This window comes from Haemaphysalis longicornis, unplaced genomic scaffold (genome assembly GCF_048455015.1).
Source record: "Haemaphysalis longicornis isolate Haplotype H1 unplaced genomic scaffold, Haemaphysalis longicornis Haplotype H1 scaffold_1, whole genome shotgun sequence".
Taxonomy (NCBI): Eukaryota; Metazoa; Arthropoda; class Arachnida; order Ixodida; family Ixodidae; genus Haemaphysalis; species Haemaphysalis longicornis.
This window is the reverse complement of record NW_027526203.1, coordinates 444,070,901-444,094,870: the sequence shown is the minus strand read 5'-3', so window position 1 is coordinate 444,094,870 and position 23,970 is coordinate 444,070,901. Positions and strand designations below refer to the sequence as shown.

Below are 23,970 nucleotides of genomic sequence, written 5' to 3'. Positions count from 1 at the left end.
AAATGTTTAGTATCGTCTAATTCGCGATAGCAAGTCCAGAGGTGACTTTTTGTGTTCTTCCCGCACAGTGGGGCGCGATGTCTCTTCATTCTAACGGCCGCCCGATAATTCTAACTCCGCTTAATTCGAACAATTTTATTGTCCCCTTCGAGTTCGAATTCACGAGCTTTTACTGTATAACTTCACCAAGAATTACCAGGGGGCAGCACCGGCCCTCGTACTAATCTCGAATTCACCAAACGAAGCGACACTAATTTTTTTCTTTGGTGTTCTTCGCGATTTACTCCTCGTTAAGTGTTTTTGTGCAAAGAGACGGCACGTATGCCAGAGAACGGGTTGAGAGCTCGCCGAAAGCACTGAGAATATGTTTACGTGCCGCATTCGAGGCTCGGCGGTACAGTATTCAGACGACGTTTCCTGGCGTGCCCGTTTGTGTGCCGAGGAGTTCCTTTCACGACGACGATGAAACTCGAGGACACACGTTAACGCCACTTTGAGGGCATACCAGAGAAGACGCGCGCCCCAAACAGGGGCACAAGTGACGCGTATCCTTTCTTGTTCCGGAGGAATTCGTGCCCGCTTTTTGTCCGGAAGAGCATGGAGTAAACAGACCTTGACAACTGCGTCCCTTCGGGGCCGTTGGTGTCGCACCTGCGAGACGGGATGCTACCGCGGCGAGTATTAAACGTGCCGAATTACAGCTCGCGGCAGCCGCGGAGCTCTTGCCGATTCACTGCACGATAACGTCAGACAGCCCTGAACTCATTCAGAGCCGGCCGAGATTGTGTCTCGCCGGTCCGTGGGGCGCGAAAGAGCAGCAGCGGAGAAAGCGGCCGGCGATCTTTGAATGTGCCCTTCGCGTGTTGACTTTCCCCGGTGAAAGGCTCAAAACGAAACCAGCGCGCCAGGAGTGGCGTGTCCGCGCCATTCAACTGCGCGGCCGCTTTCGTCCGTGACAACCGGCTTGGCTTGTGTGCAAACACTCTCGGGCCACTGTGATGCTCGCCTCCCCGCTCCTTTGGAGCCTCCCTGGCGGGGAGACACCGCGAATGAACTGGCATCTCGACGCACCTGTTGTGACGCGCTCTCCGACCTAACAAGGACACGTCGTTGCGGCGCGAGGGCTTTATTTTCCAAGCGACGGGCCCTCGGGAGGCCTTTCAACGGTCCCGTCTCGCCCATCGCGCTGGGGACGCTGCGACGGGTTCCCGCTGCCCTATAATCGTTATAGGGACGGTGGGGGGCACCACGCCGCCGCCAGCGCGCCGCGCAGCGGGGGTCCAGGAATGCGCCCGAGGCGCCGAGCGGCCGCCTCTGCCGTGCGCCGCGTATTGTTTCGACCGGGGCAGGCCTCGACGCGCGACCAGGAGGCGCGCATTCTTAAAGGCGGTCATTAGGGCCCTCCGCTGCTGCGGGCCTAGCGCGTACGGTTCTATCTGCGTTGCCAATCTGTCACCCCGTGACTTATGTTCGTGGCCTTTGATGTCGCGGAGCGCGTAACGGGTACTTCGGCGCATGACGGACGACCCCTGCCCCGTGGAGCAGTTGTCGGATGTCCGCATTGTTGGGTATCCTGGCAAAAAACAGGACTCGTACTCAAATTCCCCCAAAGCTGCTGCCGCGGTAAACACTCCCTTCGTGTCGAGCTGACTTTTTTGCAGCCGTCACAGAAGTACGGCAGACCTGGCTGACCATCGCAGAAAATTACCAGCACAAACGAACACCGCAAACACGGAAACCGGGGTCGTGGTGTGTCATCTACTCAGATCGCACACTCCGCCACCCGAAGAATGGGTCGCACGGGAATAACGAAGCACCCATCTCCCCACCCTTCAGAGTTTGTTTTCTTGTAAGTTTCAAGAACCAGTGGCCGCCTTTACCAGGGAACCGTGGGCGGCAAATGCACCCAAGCAGACTGACTTCCCGCACTGAAGCCCGCACCTGTAGCTACAATGCACGCCTCTGAATGCAGTGGACGCGTGTTCCCACGCGTCCAGCGATGCGGCGGCCTCTGTGTCCTGCCACAGCGAAGGGTGATGGCGGATGCAGTGGTTAATCCCCTTCTTAGCCTGTCACCCGAGTGTCGAGTTCTGTAGCCGCCGCCACCGCAGCGGGGCACGGTGACACGTTGCGTTGTTGAGGATGTTCCCGGCACAAAAGGCGGCGGAAAGTGCGGCGGCGTCTCTGGTGGTCCCCCCCGTCCCCCGCCAAGTCGGGCGGCCAGGTTCCCTGACGCTAATTTGAGGGTCATCCGCAACCTGCTGATCAAAGGGTTAAAGCAAGCTCCGGCTCTAATAGCAGGGCGCTAGCTTATCCCTCCTCGAGTTCCCCGCGGCTAGTTAGGGAAAATGAGGCGCCTTGGTGCGGCGCCCTCCCTTTGAAGGGGAAAGTGGGGGGCCGGCCAAAGGATGCGCCCGGTCGTCGGTGAGCGATGACCTGCCGGCCGCCTGCCGTGCCTCCGCCGGCCTTTGTCAACCTTTACCGAGCGGCTTTAATGAAGTGGGTTCCTTGAGGGCCATTATTGGATGCGTCTTTTGCGTCTTGAAATCTCCGACTGCGCCTTCTGAGGGCACATGCTCCACCGATAAGTCAGCGCCGCCCTGCTGACAATCGGCAGCTTCTGTGCTTTAGCGGCTTTCTAGAGAGACAAGTGCCTGGACTGGCAAAGGGCTGAGGACGTGCCTTGCCGCTAAGCTGTCTAAGGGCTCAGCCATGGGGAAGTTCAGCCGTCCAGCACTGGCAGCGGACGGGTCAAAGTCAAGGTGCATGAGACGGCGAACGGTGGCATCAAGGAGGCCGATGAAGACTTGCCAACTCCACGTGCCTATAGGCGCGGCCTTTGCGATGAATACCACATGAAATAAGACAACAATGGTCCACCAAGCAGCCTTACAACAACAATGTAAGCGCGCTTACACGCCTAGCCACGTGCACATTCATGGGCCGGATGGTGCTTGAATTGATGTGTTTACCTCGTCGAGTCGTCGCTGTAGCCCCGTTTACATTGACCCGACGAGGGCGCGTTGAGTCCAAATAAACAGGTTTTTTGGACTCGACACCCCCATGTATAAGCGGACGGGGTGGGTCAGAGAGCCGTCGCGGCGAGTCCAGTCAACTCGGAGGCAGGGGGTGGGTTAGCTCGCTAGTCGGGCTGAGTCGGCGGGCCGCGGGGAGCAGAATGCCGTATTTGCGCGGTTCTAACGCGCCCCCAATCGTAACGCGCGGGTAACTTCGCGCAGGAAAATTCGAAAAAAAAATGTGACACTGACGGTACTGCGCAGATGGAAAAGACATGACACCCCGTACCTGGAAGAGGGAGATTTTATTTGGCATGCAGCTCTGGAAGCCAAAAATGAATTGTGCTTCACAAGGTTGCTTATCCAGCTGCTGCTGGAAATAAAGTTATAGCGGGGAACACTGAAGCTGCTTGCGGTTTAAAGTGCCTTGATCTTCATAATTCTAAGCGTTAGGGGCTAAGCAGAAGCACAAAAAAAAATGTGCAACAGCTGACTAAGGTATGCGGAATGCCATTGAGGAATCAATGCGCCGAAATTCACTGACGTGGTGTTGACGGATTGTTTTTATTGGATTGAGTTGGATTTTGCGGGTACTTCGTGTCCGTTGCGCATGGCAATGCTGCTGGCCGCTTTAAAGCCTATTTCGGTTTTGAGCCCGATTGTAACGCGCACACAAATATTAAGCTACCTTTTAGCAAAAGAGGGTGCGCGTTAGAGTCGTGAAAATACGGTAGCCCCTTTTCCGTAAACCCCGCCGCTCCCCTCACCTCGATTCTTTGGACGGCGTTCATATAAACTCGGACGCGTCGAGGTAAGCTGAACCCGCCACTCAACTCACCCCGCCCCCGTCGCGTCCATGTACACGGGGCTTGTATCTACGCGCTCAGCTCTTCAAGCAACTGCAATGGATAAGCTCCCAGCGTTCTCTCTTTCGGAGCGTTACCGCCTCACCCCGCGTGAGATGCCGAAATACGAAGCACTTTGAGCAGCTGCCGGAATGACCTCGTAAACATGCTCATCAATTGAGCATGTTTACGTTTGGGAATGCCACCAGTGAAGGCGGAAGTAGCGCAACCGCCGTAGAGGGGACCGTAATTGCTACCAGTTTAGCACGGATGAGTAACGCTGTGGCAACCTAAGCAAGGCGTCTGCAGTGTGGTTATCTGCCTCCCCCTTTTCTAGTATACGGTGAAATCTGGAGATTCAGGTGCACATTAATTTTCCGTTGCTGCTCCGCAGTTTGAACGGCGTTCCTTCACACGAACTTCGCAGGGTCGGTCTATGATTCGAAATGATGTTATAGCACTCTGAAAAACGCTCATATGCGTAATCTTGAGTGGACGCCCACAAATTAGCAGCTGTTGGGAGCACATTCTCATCGTGCATATTATACATACAATGTTATCTTGTCCGATTTCGAGAATGAGCGAACATAGATCTCCGAATTAAAGGAAGCCAGTGCCGCTTGCTAGACCAGTTAGTACATTTTTTTAAAGCTGGGAAGAACTGTTGGTTTAGCTCAACGAATGGACTACATATATGCACACACGGGGCGTTACGTGGTCCATGTGAACTGAGCGAACACATTGGGGATGTGACGAGTCCCGGGACGTTTATTTGCGCCGATTGCAAACGGAGGCAGTAGGTGATGCACGCCTGCGCGCGGTTGCTCAGCCAGGGCTTAACAAACATAGCTAAAAGCTTGCTGACCAGCTCTAACATGCCATGCGTTTCAAATGGGAAGAAAAACAGCGCGCGATTGTGTCCAGAACCGATGCTACCTTAGTTGCACAGCCCCAACCTATACGTTGGGGCCTCTCTTGGCTGGAACACAACCTTCGCCGCGGAGGGCTGAAGGGTCCGAAGATGCTGCCTACTGAGGACACGTGGCCTGAATAACCTCCGCCTCAGTTATCATGCCGCATATCTAGCATCGGCGTACATATACACATCGCTGTCTACAGTTACGCCATCCGGGAGTACGATGGTGACGCTGGAGGCTGCATCGTTTTTACCGACACAGTTCGCATCTGAAATGGCGGCCGCTTTGGCACATTAAAGTATACGTATACTGCTGACAGGACCACAACGTCAATTTGAAGAAGCCAGAAGTTTGAAGTAGCCGGCCAGTTCGATCTTAGGTCGGAAGCACTAGGAATATACTTGGGTGACCTCTGCTAAGAATTTTGTCTTACCATCGATTCTTCGGAGTGACGAATCAATGCAGGCAACAAAGAACGACGCAACTATGACAGTGAGTAGAAATTACCTACTCTCCATTGCGTAGTTTGTCGCAACGACAGCAGGAAACACAAAGGTGCATAGTGTTCAATATGATTTTTAATGCACTTGTTCAAGCATTTCACAAAAAGGTACATAACCAAAAAAAAAGCCTTTTGTTTTGCCCTGAACCAGTGTCTGGTCGTGTCTTGTGCACATTCCTCTACGTAAAATGAACTACTTTGTTCATAAGGGCCAATACTGGAGCATTCATAGATAGAAGTCAACAGTCAGCTGTGCGCGTCGTGAACGCTATGGTTACGTAACTGCTGGTCCAATCAATATCTTTCTTTTTTCTTTGAAGTTAAGAACAGGCTTGTGAAACGCTTGAGGAAGTGCATTAAAAGGCGCGGAACCATAGTTAAAAACAATACCCTTCTACGTTTCCTACTGTTCTTGTGATAAAAATGAAGCGAGGTCGGTTTCTGACTCTCCCTAGCGTATCGCGCTCCTTTTTGCAACAATACTCTCGGGTGAAAGCATTTCACACGCGTCCTTTACTTGCTGACACCACGGAGCTTCGCTATCCAGAGTTTAATTCAATGCCGGGCATACTCTGCTGTCTTATTTATTCCGGGTTGTTACGAAACAAAGCTGTCCTTGAAAAAAAATATCCTTTTTTATTTCTACATCCCCTCAAAGCCAAATGCCTTAGGTGTGCATCGCCACAGGTTGTGTGTGAAAATTCTTGTTGCTTAACTGAGCTGTCTGATCGCTCTTGAAGTCGCAAAGCACAACGTCCTTTTTTTAAGAAATTAAGGATTAAGGACTTAATCCTTTAAGGACTTAAGTCCTTAATCCTTAAGGATTTAAGGACTAAAAATTAAATTAGCAGTCACTTAATTCAACGGTAAAAAGGATTGCCTCTGAAGCACCCAATAATGTAGGAAAATGCTCCCCGGATCACTGCTGTGTAGTCGAGTCAACTGTTTACCAACATTACACCAGGCAAGACGCGGTGGTCATATTTTCAAACCCCTCACCTGTAAGTGGCCGACAGTCAGAACCTGCTGCCACATGTGCTGACAATCAGAACCTACTGCCACAGGCAAGAGCGCAAATTGTGTCAAAGGGCTTTTATCGAAGCTATCAAAAATCTATTCTTAAGACAGCTGAAGATGGCGCTCCATGTGAAAAGATGTTACGCACACTTAGTTAACTATCATGAATTGAATAAAAAGTGACAGTACACCATCTATGGATATATTCATAGATGGTGTCCTGCCACTCATAGTTCTCAGGTATACCTGAGAACCATGAGTCTTAATACCAAGCGGGTCGCTGGAACAACGAAAGGGAGATGATCCAACAAGAACAGCGATCCCCTATAAGAAATGGGATAAAACTGCGTGCCGAGGAAGTGATAAGGTTAGGGTACTGTAAGCACCACGTTCTTTTTGTAAGTTCATTCACGAAAGGAAAAGCTGAAATAAAATGGCCAGTAAAGTCTTTTAGAGCAAAAAAAAATAATTTGCAATAACCACAATTTACCGCTCAGTTACTTTTAACGTTTAGAGTATAAAACTTCACGGACTTGTTCGGCGTTGTTGCGCCGTTCTCTTATAACTCATATGTTTAACATGCAGAAAGGTTCAACAGGCCTTAAGCACATCAAAGGCCCCAGGAGCCCTGTACTGCGGCATCTCTGCGCGCAGGCTGACGACATCCACGAATAACTACCTAAACGATATTTCCTCCTGCTTCTTTTCCTTCTTACGGTCTCTCTCAGCAACATGTTTCACACTCTTGGGGGAAAGTATACCAGGGGCTAGCGATCGAGAAGCAAACGGAAACGGTTAACTTGATCGAACGGGACTGCACACTTAACGGAAAATTCCACTGACCTACTTCCCCACATTGCCCCTGAATGGGCAGCTATAGTCCCACGGAGCACATGTGACAATTAAAAGCAATAATCTACATATTATCTGACGGCAAGAGTTTAATCTGCACCGCGACATCGCACAATGCAAAACACCATGCTTGCCTTGCGTAATGTCAGTGCGCAGGCGCAATTTTTCGGGTCAGCATACGGCGGGCCTCATCAGTGGCCTACTTTGTTCATTGATTGCTAGAAGAGTGTCCTTCCAATGCGTTGAGAAGACTTTAAGGGACGAGCATTTCTACGGAGGGAAAAGAGAGAGAACAAACTTTATTGCCTCCAGAACCCAGGTCCAGGTACTGATTACAGTCTTCAATTCACGGGGACCACGTAGTGCTGGAGAATGTTCGTGCGGATCCGGTGGACATGTTTATAGAGAGCTTCCTGGGCAGCATGGATGTTCACTGTTGGCGGCGAAGACAGCCAGGGCTCCCAGGAAGGAATGGAGTCGAGGGATGTGGCAGGAGATGGTGGAATGCATTCCCAATAAGATTTAGGGATGGATGGGTAGGAAGAACAGGTGGGACAGGAAGGATGGCCAGGGCGCCGATAGATGCGGTGAAGAATGTGATGGGAGGGGAGTGAAGAGGTTTGAGCCTGCGAATGAGGCACGAAGCCTCACGTGTTAGTCGGGAACTGGGGGGGGAGGGGTACAGGGTGCGTGATAGGCGCTGGGCATGTAAGTGGTAGTTGCCCGCTTTCACGGAATACGTAGTTCAAATACGGATAGTTGGGCGTTGCTTTTGAGATTAGTAACTATCTACTGTAAGATTGTAAAGCACCATGGTAACATAATACGTCTGTTATGAAAGTAGGTTTGCAGAACGTAGAGGAACAAAAATTAGTAACGTTACAGTCATTTCATGTTGCGGTATTGTGAGAAATAGTGAGATGCGAGTATATTTATTTACATGCACCAATGGTGAAAGAAAAAGGTGAGAGCTTGTATAATGATATGCCGTCATCAATTATACGGCGGTCTTCCTCCTGTTTGTTTTGGTTGTTTTTCAGACATAAACGCGCAAGAACGAAATCGCATAAATTATACAGCTGATAAATCGATACCAGTGAATAATTTACGCTATCGTAAAACATGAATCGGTAGAATTTCAATCTCAGAAAGCTTAAAAAAAAGAAAATAAGTTAATCGAAGCAATTTTTCCGATCCCGTCTTGTGTATTGAATCGCAAAGATGAAAGAAAGAAGACTAACGTATCGGGAACTGGAAGCTGAAGTAGAGAGTCACTCTAGCTGAAGCAATCACAGACTAGGGGCTAAGGTATGCTGACAACCGACATAAAAATTCCTTCAGTCCTTTCGACCCGCCCGACCACTTTCACTGCGATTCTGGTCTTCACGCGCGGGCCGACCTCTCACCAGCTCTCAGGTAACAATATTTTGCCCAGTCCATTGTCGTAGACGATGTACGGCACTCAACCAAAAGTATGTCTGTGAAAACCAGCTCACAGGCCAACACCCCTCCTTGTTTCTTATTTATTTTTGCTCGCGGTGCGTACCCTTAGCGAACTGCTTGTTCTCCAACAAGTGTCCGCACGTTTCGCACTCTCTCTTCTGCACAGCGGCGCTGCAAAGCGCATAACGCCCCGAACCGGAACTAGGAGCCAACTTTTTGCTCGCTGAAAAGAAAAAGTAACAGGAACAGAGAAAGAATGGACGCAGGAAAAGAAAGACGGGGGGCGCTAGCAGCGGAGCCCGCTCGTTCCTTTTTCATCGGCGGCGCGGGAGGACTGCTCGCACTGTCGGTTGACCAGCACTGGCGGCGGCAGCAGCGGCGGCGGCAGCGCCGGTGACCTCCAGTCGCCGCAGCAGGGAGCCCTGCGCGAGAAGTTGTTTGCTTTGTGGGCCCCCAAATTGTTTGCTTATATTGGAGAGCAGCGGGGAACGCCGGCGGACGCTTCCTTTACATGCGCGCATGGACACCTCTCTCGCCCCTCTTCAATCGGCCGCGGCCACCCCTGAAATTAAGTCGTCAAAGCGGCGGCCAGAAGAGCCCTTCTGCCAGGGCCCGGCTGCGCCAGTGGCCGCCAACATCGGCCGGCCTCGTTTCCGAACCGCCAGGCTAAGCCCCCCTCCGGCCACCGCGCATGCAGCCGGATTACGAGTACACGGCGCTATAACGGGGAGGATATAGTATACGGATGCGTGCGCGGCTCCATTCTTCGTGCGCGGCGCCCTTGGCTCGGACTGAACGCCGTGCACGCGCCGCGCTCACGGCGCGTTGCTCGCTTTGTACTACTGCAATCTCGGAGAATAGCGTCCATTCTTTCCAAGTGGATGTTCCTTTCAGCGCACCTTTCAGCTGCTAAGCTTTGCTGCTGCGTGCCTTCGGATTGAGTGTTCTATCAGTGTAACCTGCGCCCGCATATTAGCGGAAGTTAAAGGAGAAACGAAGAACCTGTACTTGATTTTGGCTTTAAAAAACATTCCCTGGTGACCTAGTATACGCAAGGTTTGACGCGCTTCGGTCACAGGTGTACACGCACTGCACAATTGGCGATTTGGGACACTGGGCTCTTCTTTCACGAAGCTAATAGAAGCGTCTCACAAAGGCGATATTGCGCATACAGCCAGCTAATTACTTCACGAGGGATTTTTTTTTTATATTCTCTGGAGTTTTCACGCAACTGTTCGTCGGAAGTTTCGGCCCATAAAGTTACGCTCGATTTTACCTCTCCGGTACATCGTAGAATCGTACCTTTAAGGTGATACTAAGCGTGTAGCAAGGTTTTATCTTAAAAGATACACACGCAAGAAAACTTCGCAGGACACTTGAGAAGAATGGAGTAATTACTAGTCAAAGTAATATCCCAGCATGCTGTAGATAATCTTTAGCCATTTTAGCGTGAACAGTCGAAGTTTACGACAAAAGCAAAGCTCTTGAGACGATTGTGCTATGATGGAAGACTTATCAAACACAGCTGAACAAGAATTCGTGGAAGAAGTGAAATAAACATGTCATCAACTTTAGCTGTAGGTCCGGCGCTATTAAATAACTACTAGCACCTTGTTTGGGACCCAAGTCAGAATAATTCTGTTGACAAAAAGTGCTACATCCCCCCCCCCCCCCCCCACTGGACATTACTAAATAGCCCTAACCGCGACAGCACTCCTAAGCGTGGCGCAATCCTTGCAACTGTTGCCGAACTGCTGAGGCAGACGACTAAGCGATGTGAGGCTTGCTGTCCCTCGTTTTGTAAGGTCGTTGAATAGATTCCGTTATAATAAGCGCTGCCATCATTCTGCAGGATTAAGACGAGCCAAGCTGGCCGAAGTTGCTGTAAGTTTTTAAGCTGTCGTATCTTGAAATGCGGCTTTTATATTTGCAAAAGAGGCTAACCGTGTTGCATTTGATAGCATGACAACGGTTTTTGTGCACATATTGCTCATTCTGACGTCACGCTTAAGTGTGTATGCCCCCACTTTGAAAAATCCTCTCGGGATGTATGAGCGCAGGCGGGAACCCATGATATTTTTTTTTTCGGGAAGGGGGAGTCTGTTACTATTGAAAACTGGAAAAGCGCCCCGCTCACCATAATGGCACCTAATCCCGCAAAGGGGATTAAAATAGTCTATCGAACAGGTACGCCTGTGAGGTGCACCCTCTCTTACTTGGCAAACAAAAACCGGATCAAGCGGACTGACCCCAGAAAGAAATACAGGAGCAACAGTCGAAAACAAGTAAGCCACAAGCGAAAATGTAGAATAAACATTTTCATTCGCAGTTTGTTGAGTTTGCTGTGGAAGTATTATAGAGAAAGATATTTTTTCGGAGCGATCACAGTTCTTTTAGATCCCTCGTTTAGCCAGTGTACCGCGATACTGCCTTGTGTGTCACGCAAAAATAAATCTGCCTTTTTAACCGAGGCTACAAGTTAATGGAATGCGAATACTGTAACAGGAGCCCAGTATTGACCACTTAGTATTATCCCATCCAAGACTTATATGGCGGCGTTAAGGAATGTGGGCGAAGACAGGTGGGTAAATCAGCTCCCTGTCATGTTAGCTACTATTTCTTTTTGAGAGGTCCTAAAGGAACATAGCAGCCCCAGCAGGAAAGTTCAGTGTGGAACAGCCCAGGAGCACTATGAAGTTCCTGTCTCTCCAAGATAAATGTACAGGGACGGTCGGTGATATTGTTACCAGGCAAGGATGCCGTAGAAAAATGTATTTGCCGTATTTACGAGACAAGAGGCTGTGCACCGCCAGCACACACCGAGGAATGCGCAACAATCAAACCACGTGTCCTCTTGTTCTACGGGAACTCCTCGCAGAATCACCTTTTGTGTATGCTGTGGCAAATTCCCCCATAACCACATAGTTAGTCGACTTTTCCGGTGCCTCGTGCCAATATGTCCCCAACTTTGGGTGACTCTGGTCCTTAAAATGAAACGATGAAATGTTGCATGGCCATTTTTAAAGCTTGTCACTTCGGTGTCGATAGTGAGAGCCACAGTGAAATGCCTGTTGCTGTCGATGTTTCCGAAAATGGGAACGGCATCTGGGACATTATAACGGAAAACCGTCGAATGTCAGCTAGGAGAAGTATTGCTGGATGAGGGGATATCACGTAAGAGAGTTAGCGCCGTTATGCGCAACGGCATGGAAACAAGAAAGCTTCCCTCAACGAGGATATCAAAGTCTTAGTCCACCGAACAACAGGCTGCCAATGAGTGGTTACACCAGCAGTCGGAAGAATTTTATTTGCGAGGACATAAAAAGCGTCGGGAAGATGTCACAATTTCGGGGACTTGGAATCGTGCGGCAGTTACAACTTCCTAACTCTTTTTTTTTTGTCATGTTAAGGGTCAATACATATCAGCACCACTTTGTATATGAGGTAAACACAACCCTCCCTTCTGTAATTTCTGTGCTAATGGAAACAGGTGGCAGAACAATTAAACCATACTCAACGTGGACATACGTACATAAAGGGCCCCTCGCTGTCTCCCGACCCTCCGGCAATAGTGGCGTGTTCGCACATGTTGAGGTGACCTCACGCAGAGTGCGATTCGTTACGCGCCGTGCAGCGTGGTTGCGAGCGAAGCGGCGACCGAGGCGCCTAGCAAGGGCTGGCCACCGAGCGGCGAGACGCAGTGAAGCCATTTTTCTGGATCACGAAAGCGGATCGCCGCACTCAAGACCGGGGTCACGGGCGCCCGGTCGGCCGCTCCGGGAGCTCTTGATCCCGCTTCGGCCTTTTGTCCGACTCGGGCTAAATTATGCTCGGTATAAATTAGAGCGCAGGCGCCACGCGGAAGCTCCTTAAGGACGCTCGCCGTCGGGTGAAAAACGAGGGAGTCGAACTCGGGACGTCCCGCGACGCGCGACCTCCCGGTCGACCAGCGCGCGCGCCCAATGTGCGGTGGGGGATAAATAACACGGTGCGTTGGCGGGGGGCACGGCGTGGACCACCACACGCTACGCCATCCATCAGGCGGCAGCGGCGTCGTCGAAAGGACACCCAGCGCCGGCTCAGTGTCAGCCCTTTTGGGAGCCCGGGCCGCGCGCTTCCGGGGCGGGCCGCCCGCGCCCCCGCAGCGCTGCGCAAACACGGCGCCTGAAAGGTAGCGCCACTGTAATCAGCGCGGCCACGCGATCGCCTCTGCTGCTGCGCGATGAGGGCCTCTCGCTGGACCCCGACGACTTCATTCAGCGCCGCTCTTCTCCCCCCGCACTCGGACCGCCGGGGGTCACGTCGACGCCGCTTCCGAGCCTCCCTTCGCGAGGATCGCGTATCGAGTACGGCGAGAAAGCACTGCACAGCGTGTCCATATGGATCTGTAGCTGCTGTGCAACAAAGGAGAAGCTATTTGTGCGAAAACGTCTCGGCGGGTGCTGGACCCACCGACAGACACTCAAATCAATGTGTATCTCAGGTTTCCCACACTGGAGCCACATAGCAGCTTCTGTCTATGTCGTTTGCTGGAGCGCCAGACGGGAGCGTAGTTACGGACCGTCCATCTACTTCGATACGTCTCGTTCGACTGACTATTAACGAGGCAAAGCTATGTGTATGTATGTTAATACATACATATGTATGTATTAACCTATTTGTAGTCAATTCACCATAAAACTTTCGGTGTCCAGAAAAGCTATCTATAGGACTACCGTTACTCGACTATGGTATAGTATATCAATACGCAATCAATAATGCACTGAAATTACAAATAATATTTCGGCATAATGTTACTGGCGGTGGACTGTTGCAAATTTATTGCTTTTATAGTATTATCGATACTCTCGTAAAACTGATGGTGTAATGCTATGAATAATTGGATGGGCTTAGACTACAAATATTACTTTTGGTAGGCTGTGAGAAACAAGGGACCTTTCATGAATTGTTGTCTCATTGAAACGGTGAAGCAAAAAACATCTCTATAGTAACTTGGGGAATATTCGGATAGTCGCTGAACAACTGCAGAAATGATAAAAACTGCATTTCCAGACACTGTTGATAATGTATAAATTATCAACCAAAATCGGGGGTTTCTTAGAGCTTTCAAAGAATGTGAAGGTGAAAACCTAGCTGGACTTTCTGCTTATCGTCTTTTGAACGTTCTGTTCAACTTTCCTGTTGCTGTAATCGGGCCGCTGCCGCAGCTTCATTCCCAGCCGCTTCCTCCCGACGGCAATTCGGCATTTCGGGCTGCTGGAGACTCTTCCGCCGCGGCGTTCGTTCTCGATCTCCCCGTCCCGGCACTAGGGCCTGGTGCGCCGTTCCTCATAGAGGCCTGGAATGAAGCTCTGAACGCGTCCAGAACATTCTAGGGTCCGTCGCCCTTACCCAGGACCCTCCTCCGGCGCTGCAGTTTACTTTTCCCAGCACGCGCTCCGACTTTCTCTGTCCCCATTTGTTCTCACCTATCCCCTTTCATTCCCCCTCTCCCCTTCCCCCGTGCTGGGTTGTATGCTGGTGAACTCCCAAATGAGTTCGAAATATCCCCAGCCCACTTCTTTTCCACTTTCTATTTCAATAAATCACTCACTCACTCACTCACTCACTCACTCACTCACTCACTCACTCACTCACTCACTCACTCACTCACTCACTCACTCACTCACTCACTCACTCACTCACTCACTCACTCACTCGCTCACTCGCTCACTCACTCGCTCACTCACTCACTCACTCACTCACTCACTCACTCACTCACTCACTCACTCACTCACTCACTCACTCACTCACTCACTCACTCACTCCGATTTTCTGCGCCATTCGGTGTGCACCGCACAGATACTTTTTTGTAAGATTTTCTGTTTGTATGCGATCAATTTTAAGGCGAAGGTTTTCGCCTAAACTGATGGCTGCCGGATTCTGGATCATTTTTTTTTTTTTCAACGCAGTGAACATTTCGAAGTTGTCAGCGCATTGCTTCGATATCCAAGCATTAAGATTTAGTTTGAACTAGCTGCCATAGCGGACCCTAATGCGACAACACGGCAACGTCTACCTCACTGCGTGGCACGAATAGCCCGATAAAAATTTCAAATTTCCATTGTTTCTCATACATTCTTGTTTTTATTGCTCCACCGGTGCACGCCCTTGCGCGTCCGTGTGGCGACATTCTTGTGTAACGCAGGCGTTCGCCGCAACGATGGCGTTCAGCACAAGCTCCTGTAACTCCTATGAACGACTTCCATCTGCCTGTCGTTTAGTAGCTGCAATAAAAAAAAAAGTCCTTTAGTGGCTGAGTCAGTAATGTTTCTGCTTTACACTTGTAGGGTGTGGGTTGAATTCGAAACAGTGACCCCGCTAGAATTAATTTTCTGGATGGTAAATGTCTTCTATTTTGTTGAGGTGGTTCGGTGACAGACACAAAACAGGCAGCTGAGACTTGCGAGTTTCCCGCGAAACCTATATATCCGCCGACCCAAACACGCTACACGGGATGAGTATAGGCGTTGAAGACACACACGCCAAATACTGCATGCTGGCTCACATGCCCCATCTATTCCATTGATCTTTTTTTGCCAAGCCGTATTCATGCTTTGCATACCGCGACTTGTTATTAGTGGTATTTATTGATGTACTTTGGGACATTTCCTTACGCTACCAGCTTTGCACCATCTGCTGCAGCGGCCTGTTCATCGTAAGTCTTCTGTGTGTGTCTTCTTGTGTGTCTGTGTGTGTCTTCTCTTCTGTGTCCCGTCTCTAGCGCTACTTACGATGAATCAAAACCAACTAGCCCAACTGTCAATTTTATTGAGCAGCGGCCTGTGACCGAGATCTTGTTTCGTACATCTATGTGGGAACAATCTTTATATGAACATGTAGCCACCCTCGGCTATGCTTTCGTGCCTTCGATTATAATTTTGATTAGAATTTCGATTGTAACTGTACCTATATCTTTTCATGTAAACAATGTTATTGATTCAAAAACCAATCGGGCCTGTGGCGCAACGGATAACGCGTCTGACTACGGATCAGAAGATTCCAGGTTCGAATCCTGGCAGGCTCGTTTGTTTTTTCTTTCCCGATCAGTGCTTTAAGTTTTTTTTTTTTTTTTTTGCGCAGTAAGAAAGGCTGAGGCGTGCTAAGCGTACTTATTGTCCCTATAATCAAAGGCGTATCCAAGTAAGCTTTGTGTCCGCGTAATCTTCTACTTAAGCTGAGGGTTAACTTAAGCTGAGGCAAGCACAAAATAACCGCAAATACGCATCAGGACTGCTTCACCCCAACTTGCGCAACTTCGCAAAAGTTTCTTTGGGGGAACACGAAGAGAAGTTTTTGCAGCGCCAGCTGTCAGTATAGGTTCCTACGCGAGTATACTTCCCATCTGCATGACCTGTCCCCGCGAGTGTCCATCACCGCGGGCGACGCCCTGTGCCGTTATTACGACAGCTCTTGAGTGTCGATCACAGATCTAAAAAAAAGAGAGATACGGTTTCGCTGCGTCAACCAGGCAAAGCACCCCGCTTATAAAGCGCTGTTCAGTACACCACTGCGAGTAAATGTGCTACGTGTGGGCACGTGACGCTTTCCTAGGTTTCAGAGTGCGCACACAGTGTTCCCCATTACGGACACATATTCCTTATAAAATTGTGTGGGTATGTAGAATTTCGCCAAGCTATACCAGAAACTCTCGGATATGCCTCGGAGATTCAGAGCATAAGCCTAACATTACGCAATGAGGTCTTACGACATCAATCGGTACCCGCTGCTTGAAAAAGAACGAGCACTATGAGTGCTGCATCCAATGAATATCAGCTGACCACGTCCGACCAACGAGTCTGAAGTTAGACCTAACGTTTAATTTTTAGGCTGAAAGATAACCACAAAGTTGGGCCTGTGACGCCCCCGATAGGGGGATAGCGTCACGCAACCGACGGTTGCGTGACGCTATGAGTAGGCCGTTACGTGACGTGCAATGAGCAGGCCGTTGACGACGCGCTGTGCAACGGCCTACTCATTGCACGTCGAGCTGCGGCCACAGGTTGGCTAAATCCGACCTGAAAATGGGACGTCCATGCACCATGAATGGGTACATGCAGCTTGACATACACTGAGCGCAATAACGTTTTTCCTATGGATACTGGTTCACCACGTTGCACCGCATAATGTAACGTTAGGTATGAAGTCCTATGTTTAGGGTTAACGTTAGGTAACCTACCAGTTGAGACTTATGGAATGGCAAGCAAAGTCATACTCATTTTACGTACAGGTGCGGGGACAGCTTGACGACGTTCTCCAATCATGAATCACAGCAGAGCCATACTTGACAGAGTCGCAGAACAATATGCTCCCATCTCCAGCCTTCTGAAAAAAATTGCCCTACACCTTAACATTACTGTTGATGAGGATGGCGCACAACCGTGAGCTGCGAATTCTGCAATGGAATTGCAGGGGTTTTAGGGGGAAGCGCAGTGCTCTTCAACACTGGATCGCAGCGCAGGCAGACAAACCACACATACTTTTACTCCAGGAAACGGGCAAGCAGCCCCGGTTAACTGGATACATTACACACCAAAAATCTGATCATCTCGCTACTCTTGTAATATCGTCTATACATGCAGAAATTGAATTCGACACAGAGCATAGCCTCACAATCAAATTAAAAACTCAAAACGGCGCTCTTCATGTCACCAATATCTATAGCCCTCCACGGGACAATTTATCTGAATTACCGGAGCTCCTGAGGCCGACAGGACCTAGACGCCAATATGAGCATATCCTTGCGGGCGACTTCAACGCCCCGCACACTGCTTGGGGGTACAAGCGAGACAGTAAAAAAGGGAGCAAACTTCTCCGCACACTTCAGGAAGCCAATTACTGTGTCCATAATGACTTCCAGGAATATACTAGATTAGGGAATTCCGTAGAACGCAATACCAATCCCGACTTGAGTACAGCCACAGAGGGGGTGGAGATCAACTGGGTACACACGCAGGAATACATGGGTAGCGATCACGCCATCCTACTAATCAATGTTCGGACTGAACCCAAAAAACTCAAATGGAAAAAGCACTCTATAACTGACTGGACTAAATACCGCAAAGATCGAGAGGGCCAACGCCCGTCAGACCTTGGTGCTTGGACCAAAGAAGTACGAACCACCATGAAGAAATACACAAAATATTACTGTGGCAACGAAAATGAGCCCAACGTAGACACGCACCTGTCTCATTGCTTGGAGGCTCGAACAGCCCTGATAAAAAGATGGAAAAAATGCAAGACCAATCGGAGGCTCAGAGCACGCATCTCTAAACTCAATAACCACATCCAAGAGTACTCCGATCAGCTGCGTAAGGAGCAATGGATGGAGATTTGCGAAAGCCTACAGGGCACACTCAGCATGAGTAGAACTTGGCGCATTTTAAAAGCGCTCATCGAACCAGACGCCACGAAGACTATGACCCAGCACAAGCTACAAAGCCTAATAAATAAATATGAGGACCCTACTAGACTATTAGAGGATATCAAAAGTCAATACATAGCTCCAAGATTCCAACCGCACTACTTTGACTACACAGGACCGGACAATGATGAACTTGACACTGAATTTACTATGGCGGAATTGCGGGCAGCGTTACGTCAATGCAAGGGAAATAAGGCTCCTGGCCCGGATACAATTACTACTGTTCACCTCCGAAACCTTGCAGATGAAGACTTGGAGACCCTACTAGTCGAAATCAATAAAATCTGGAAGGGACAAGCCCTATACTCAGAATGGAAACTAGGGCACATGATTTTTATCCCCAAGCCCGGAAAGCCCATCCAGTTCACCAACCTTCGACCCATTACTCTCACGTCTAACGTGGGAAAAGTAATGGAACGCATGGTCCTCAAACGGCTCCAACACCACCTCGAGAGTAATAACATCTTACCGCACAACATGATCGGATTCCGTAGCAAACTTTCAACTCAAGACACTCTGCTCCGAATATACGAGGATGTCCATAACAGTGGCGGTCCCAAGGGGGGGGCGAAGGGGGCGGTCGCCCCCCCCAAAGAGGTCCTCAGTTTCTTATTTTTAGTTTTTTTTAGCATTCCACTTGCGCGAAATTAAATCCCAGCGGGTTGCACCGCATACGCGCACACGCCTTTATGGTTATCACCACCTCCATTCGCGCAAGGAGGGGAGCGATTCTTTATTCGCCTCGCCCCCCCCCCCCACCAAAAAAAAAAAATCGCCCCCCCCAAAACCGATCTCTGGGACCGCTACTGGTCCATAAGGACCCTAGCTTAGCCCAACTTAAAGCAATTCTTGCCATTGACCTCAAAAAAGCATTCGATAATGTTCATCACGACGCCATGCTTGAAGAATTAAAACATACAGGTTGTGGCCACCACCTATACCGGTATGTCGCAGATTTTCTGCGTGGAAGACAACTTACCATTGGTGTCGGCGAGTACAGATCAGGTCCTATTTCTCATCCCCAGAGAGGCATTCCTCAAGGATCTGTCCTGTCGCCAACACTCTTCAACTTGGCAATGCTAAAAATTCATAGAGCCCTCGCTGCAATTCCCGATATTAAATATTCTTTGTACGCCGACGATATCACAATCTGGACCAATTCAGGCAACGCGGGACAAATTCAGGACAACCTTCAAAACGCACTACATGCGGTAGAGGACTCTGCGAAGAAAATCGGACTTGAATGCTCCGCCGAAAAGACAGAACTTCTCCTCGTACACAACCCGCGGTGGAAGCCGCCCACTGTGCGGCTCACACATCAAGGCAAACAAATCGAACCGCAATCCAGCATCAAAATCCTTGGACTTCATATACAGGCAGACGGAGGTGGACACAAAGCAGTCAACCACATACTCAAGCAAGGGGAGCAAACCCTCCACATGATGAGAAGGGTCGCTAACAAAAACCGGGGCTTGAAGGAAGTAGACCTTCTCAAACTACGGGACGCACTCATCACCAGTAGAATTCGATACCAAATACCCTATGTTAATCTCACAAAAACTCTTGAAAATAGACTTGATACGCTAATCAGGAAAGCCACGAAGTTAGCATTAGGCCTTCCCATCAACACTAAAAATGAAAGACTGGATGCTACGGGAACAGTTTACAAGGTTGAAGAAGTCATCACAGTGCACAGATATAATCAGTTACGCCGACTCGAATCCACCCAAGCAGGCCGCCTCATCATGACTGAATTGGGATATAACCCAAACCGGAGGAACCGATGCGATGCAATCCCTATTCCGCAAAACGTTCTGCAGCACTTACACGTAGCCCCAATCCCACGGCATATGGATGTAGAAAAAAACCCCACCCGCAGAAAAATTCGAGCCAGCTACTTTTGCAAAAAGATCGCAAGAGATCCGAACAATACTCATGTCTTCACCGACGCGGCCAAGAGAGGCAACATGTGTGCGATTGCCTACGTGACCACCAAAGGAGAAACGAACACTGATCTCCGCAACTGCCACACAGTGGAGGAGGCGGAAATTCTCGCCATAGCCCTTGCAGCAGCTCACCAATCCGAACCTAGTAGAATCACCAATATTTACACCGATTCGAAAAAAGCATGCATTCTTTTGGGCCAAAACACTAGCCATCCAAATGCGTTACCCTTTTTTTCTGCCGTCAAAGGACCAGTTAGGGTGTACTGGATCCCTGGGCACACTGGCATGTCGTGGAATGAAGGAGCTGACCTGCTCGCCCGCGAAACCCTTCTCCGGGCTCCCGACATCAGTGACCAAGTCCAGAACCCTAGTCCTCCTACCCTCACACTAAAGACCTACCTACCCGATAAGAGACGTCTGCCGTCACCTCATCCCAGACTGACCCGACAGGAACAGGTTACCCTTCGTCAAGCCCAGACAAACACGCTTCTCACACCAGCTCTACTTCACCTGTACAGAAACCAAACCCACACACCCCTCCCAAAGTGTGCACGCTGTAAGGTACCGCAGGATCAAACCCACATCCTGTGGGTCTGCCCAGACACCAAGCCAATTAGGGCACATCACACTAGAGAGTGGCTGACTAGTGCAACCAAGTTGGAGGAGCAGAGGAGCCTGGCGGACTTCATCTTGAAGGCCACCAGAAGCTGCCTGGAACGAGGCGGCTCTTAGCCTCCCCGCCACCCTCATTTCCCCTTCCCTTTTGAAAGGAAATAAAGTATTATCTCTCTCTCTCTCTCTCCTCACATCATGCCGTTAGACCTACCGTTTTTCATGGAAATAATGTTATTGTTTGAAAGACCAGTCGGGCCTGTGGCGCAACGGATAACGCGTCTGACTACGGATCAGAAGATTCCAGGTTCGAATCCTGGCAGGCTCGTTTCTTTTTCTTTTTTTCATTTGCGAATCAGACCCTTCAGATTTTATTTTTCGCGAAGTAAAAATGACTGAGACGGGCTAAACGTACTTATCCGTCGCATGGTCCCTGCTGCTCATCAGCATTAGGGCAAGCGAGTAATAAACTTAAACATACGAAAAGCTTCCCGAGAGAGGCTTTATGAATAAGGCTTCACGAACAGGCTCTATGAATCATTCATAGAGCCTGTTCATTCATAGAGTCATAGAACCGGCAGAGGTACGGTAATAGTGCTTTCGTACCAACAGCTAAATGTGTAGAGTATATGAGTAGTGTATGTAGCCTTTTTCAGAGGCTTGTGGGTGCATCCTACTTGAGCTAAGTATACAGATGGCTACAATTAACCGCGGTTTCTTGGCTTCGTTTGATTATGCCTACGAGTCCTTTTAGCTTCTTCGCCATGTTTTAGCATCCTGCTATTGCGTCCTGATTGGTGTTTATCGCTCTGATCCAGCTGCCGCGAGATATTTAGGAGGTATGTTTCCGTCGAATGCAAGCTTACTACTCTCTATTTCTCTCGCTCCTCTTTCACTGTCCAGGTCTGCGCAAAGTGTTGTGCTCCAGGTCCAGCAATTCTGACAGCTACGCATTCTCCCCCTACGCCATTTCACGCTTCCTGTCTGGAAGCCGTTCTGCTTAAAAGAGGTGAGCTTGTGATTCACAAATCCGTCCTTCGGAAAGCCGTGATTCAGGATCCCCGCACTCGGACGGCTGGAGAAAAAGGCCACCGCTTTGCTGCAACACCCGGCTGCTCAGCGGGGAAGGATGGGCGCGCAAGGCAGACGACGCGTCGCGGCGGCTCCAGAGTGTCAGCCGAGGCTGCAGGGAAAGCAGCGGGTCGGGCTCCGAGCTTAGAGTGGACCCGGTGGGGCTACCCCGACGTGCGGCTCGAGCAAAAAGTAGCCAATTACGACAAGCGGCGTCTGTCTGGAGGAATGCCTCAAGCCGGAAGTGGCCTCCGCAGACGCTTCCTGGCGTCTCTCTCAGCTGGCGGCGGCGGCCTTTCGGCGGAACCGATCGGCCCCGTTTCCACAGCGGCCCGGACCGAAGAATGCCGTCCCAGCCGACCACCCAAGCCATCCATCTCGGGCGCCCCCAGTGGTCCCGAAAAGCCCCACGAGTTCGGCTTAACTAATTTCCCAACACCACCGGTTGCATCACCGCCGTGTTCCGGGAATGGCCGACGTGGGCAAATGTTTCAATAATGAATGCCCTGATGAAGCCCTTCCTCTTCCCGAGTCTGAGGAGGGACTCCCGTTAGGTCCCGGCCTTCCCCCGCCCCGCTTGCCCAGTCGCTCTCTCTGTTGTCTCTCTGCCGGCCGAGAAATTGCCGATTAGCTCCTGCCTTCTGGGAAGAGAACGCTATAGATTCTCGGGCCGCCTCGTTCATTTGCCATTATTATTGTGCCGCGACGGCGCCCCCGCTTCTTCGGGCCGCTTCTTCTGCGGTGGCCCGGTGAGCGCCGCGACAAACGCGCCGCCTTTCGCGGCCCGCCGCATCTGCAACAGCCGACACACTGCGGCGAGAGAAAAAAAGACCCCCCGCCTCTCGAGGGCCGAAGGGAAGGCATGGACCAGGGACTGGAGACCCGGCTACAGTGCACCCTCGACGCACTTTTCGTCTCCCCGTTACCCTCCTCCGTCTTAGTCTGCCCGGTATTTCTCAGCTTGGGGTTCAGTTGGCGCAAGCCGCGAGTCCACGCAGCACTATTAAGACAAGAAGGAGACGAATCGTTTCCCCGCACCTGGAAAGAGCTGCACATATTTCCTCTCTATCTCAATATATAATTCTAGCGGCACGCTCAACCACCGAAAGGGACGCGTAAAAATGAGCAAAGATCTGCAACGATAGCTGGGGGTGAGTTTGGCTGACGCAGTGACAGTGCCGCTGAATAGGGAAACACAGCCTCTGTGACCGTCGGCCTGTGCCACTTTCCGATAACTTGTACAATGGTTACTAAAAACGGTTAGAATCAGCAAACTTCCGTTAGAAAGTTGCCTTTGCCGCAAAGCGAAATGTAAGACTGGATTTTGTCATACTCGACCTAAAACACGATCTGACGACCCGATCTCTTGCTTAAAGATGGTTATGGGGAACAAAAGTTACATTGCTTTGCAATTCACTTTTCAAAGCGACCGCATTCGCTGGAGGTGGTCTCCACGGTGGGGAGGCGGCAAGCGGAAAGGCAGCAGAAAAAAAAAAAGTGGAATGGGAGGCTAGATAGCAAAAGATTAAAAATGTAGGTTGCGAAATACAAGACAAAACAAGACAAAGGACGAGGAGCGGAGAGTGCAAACCTCTCCCTTACAACTAGTTGTCGCCAAAAGAAGATGTCTGTCCTTAGCTTCTCCCAATCGCCGCTTTTAGCAAAATAAAAATGGAAGAGAGCGATGCTGCCCGAGAATGGTACATGATACACAAAACCAGGTTACAGTCATTATTGCAAGAGGGCTTATTCACATTTTTATGCTAGTTAGCCCATGTTTTGCATTAATCTTTGAACTCGCCTTTCCAGTGAACCCAGTTCATTGTAATGAGCTTGGTGAGATTCAACTCAAGTGGGGATTTAAGTGCGCCGTCTGAAAGGAGTACAACTTCATCAAGTAGATCACTCGAATAGGGTGTTGCAGGTTGTGTAGTCAGTAAGTACGCGACGTGAAACCACGTTCGTTGCCCTTATCTTTCCTCAAAGAAATTCAGGGACTGCATGAGTTGAAGACATGGCATGCCGTGCACAAAAGTCCTGCATGTCACAAAGGGCAAGTCATAAAAGGGTCGACGAAGCGCTGACGTTTTGCATTGTTTAAGCTGAGAAGTCACAGTTTCTGCAAATTCGCAAAAATAAAAAGTAGGGGTAGTACAGTACTACGAAAATGGAGAGACGACCGTAGCGATGAATGGTTGTTGATCGGTACTTGAGTCGCCTATTCCTTTTCAACAGATCGTTTTTAATTGACTGCTCGTGCATTGCAATTGAGCTTCATGTTTTTG

At 50.0% G+C, this 23,970-nt stretch overlaps 2 non-coding genes across 2 annotated transcripts; both read left to right on the top strand.

The window, feature by feature from the left end:
• The first annotated feature begins 15,586 nt into the window (after window positions 1-15,586).
• Trnar-acg (transfer RNA arginine (anticodon ACG)) lies at window positions 15,587-15,659 on the top strand. The gene has a single exon. It is a non-coding gene; the product is annotated as a tRNA-Arg (tRNA).
• A 5,210-nt stretch (window positions 15,660-20,869) lies between these two features.
• Trnar-acg (transfer RNA arginine (anticodon ACG)) lies at window positions 20,870-20,942 on the top strand. The gene has a single exon. It is a non-coding gene; the product is annotated as a tRNA-Arg (tRNA).
• Window positions 20,943-23,970: the final 3,028 nt, after the last annotated feature.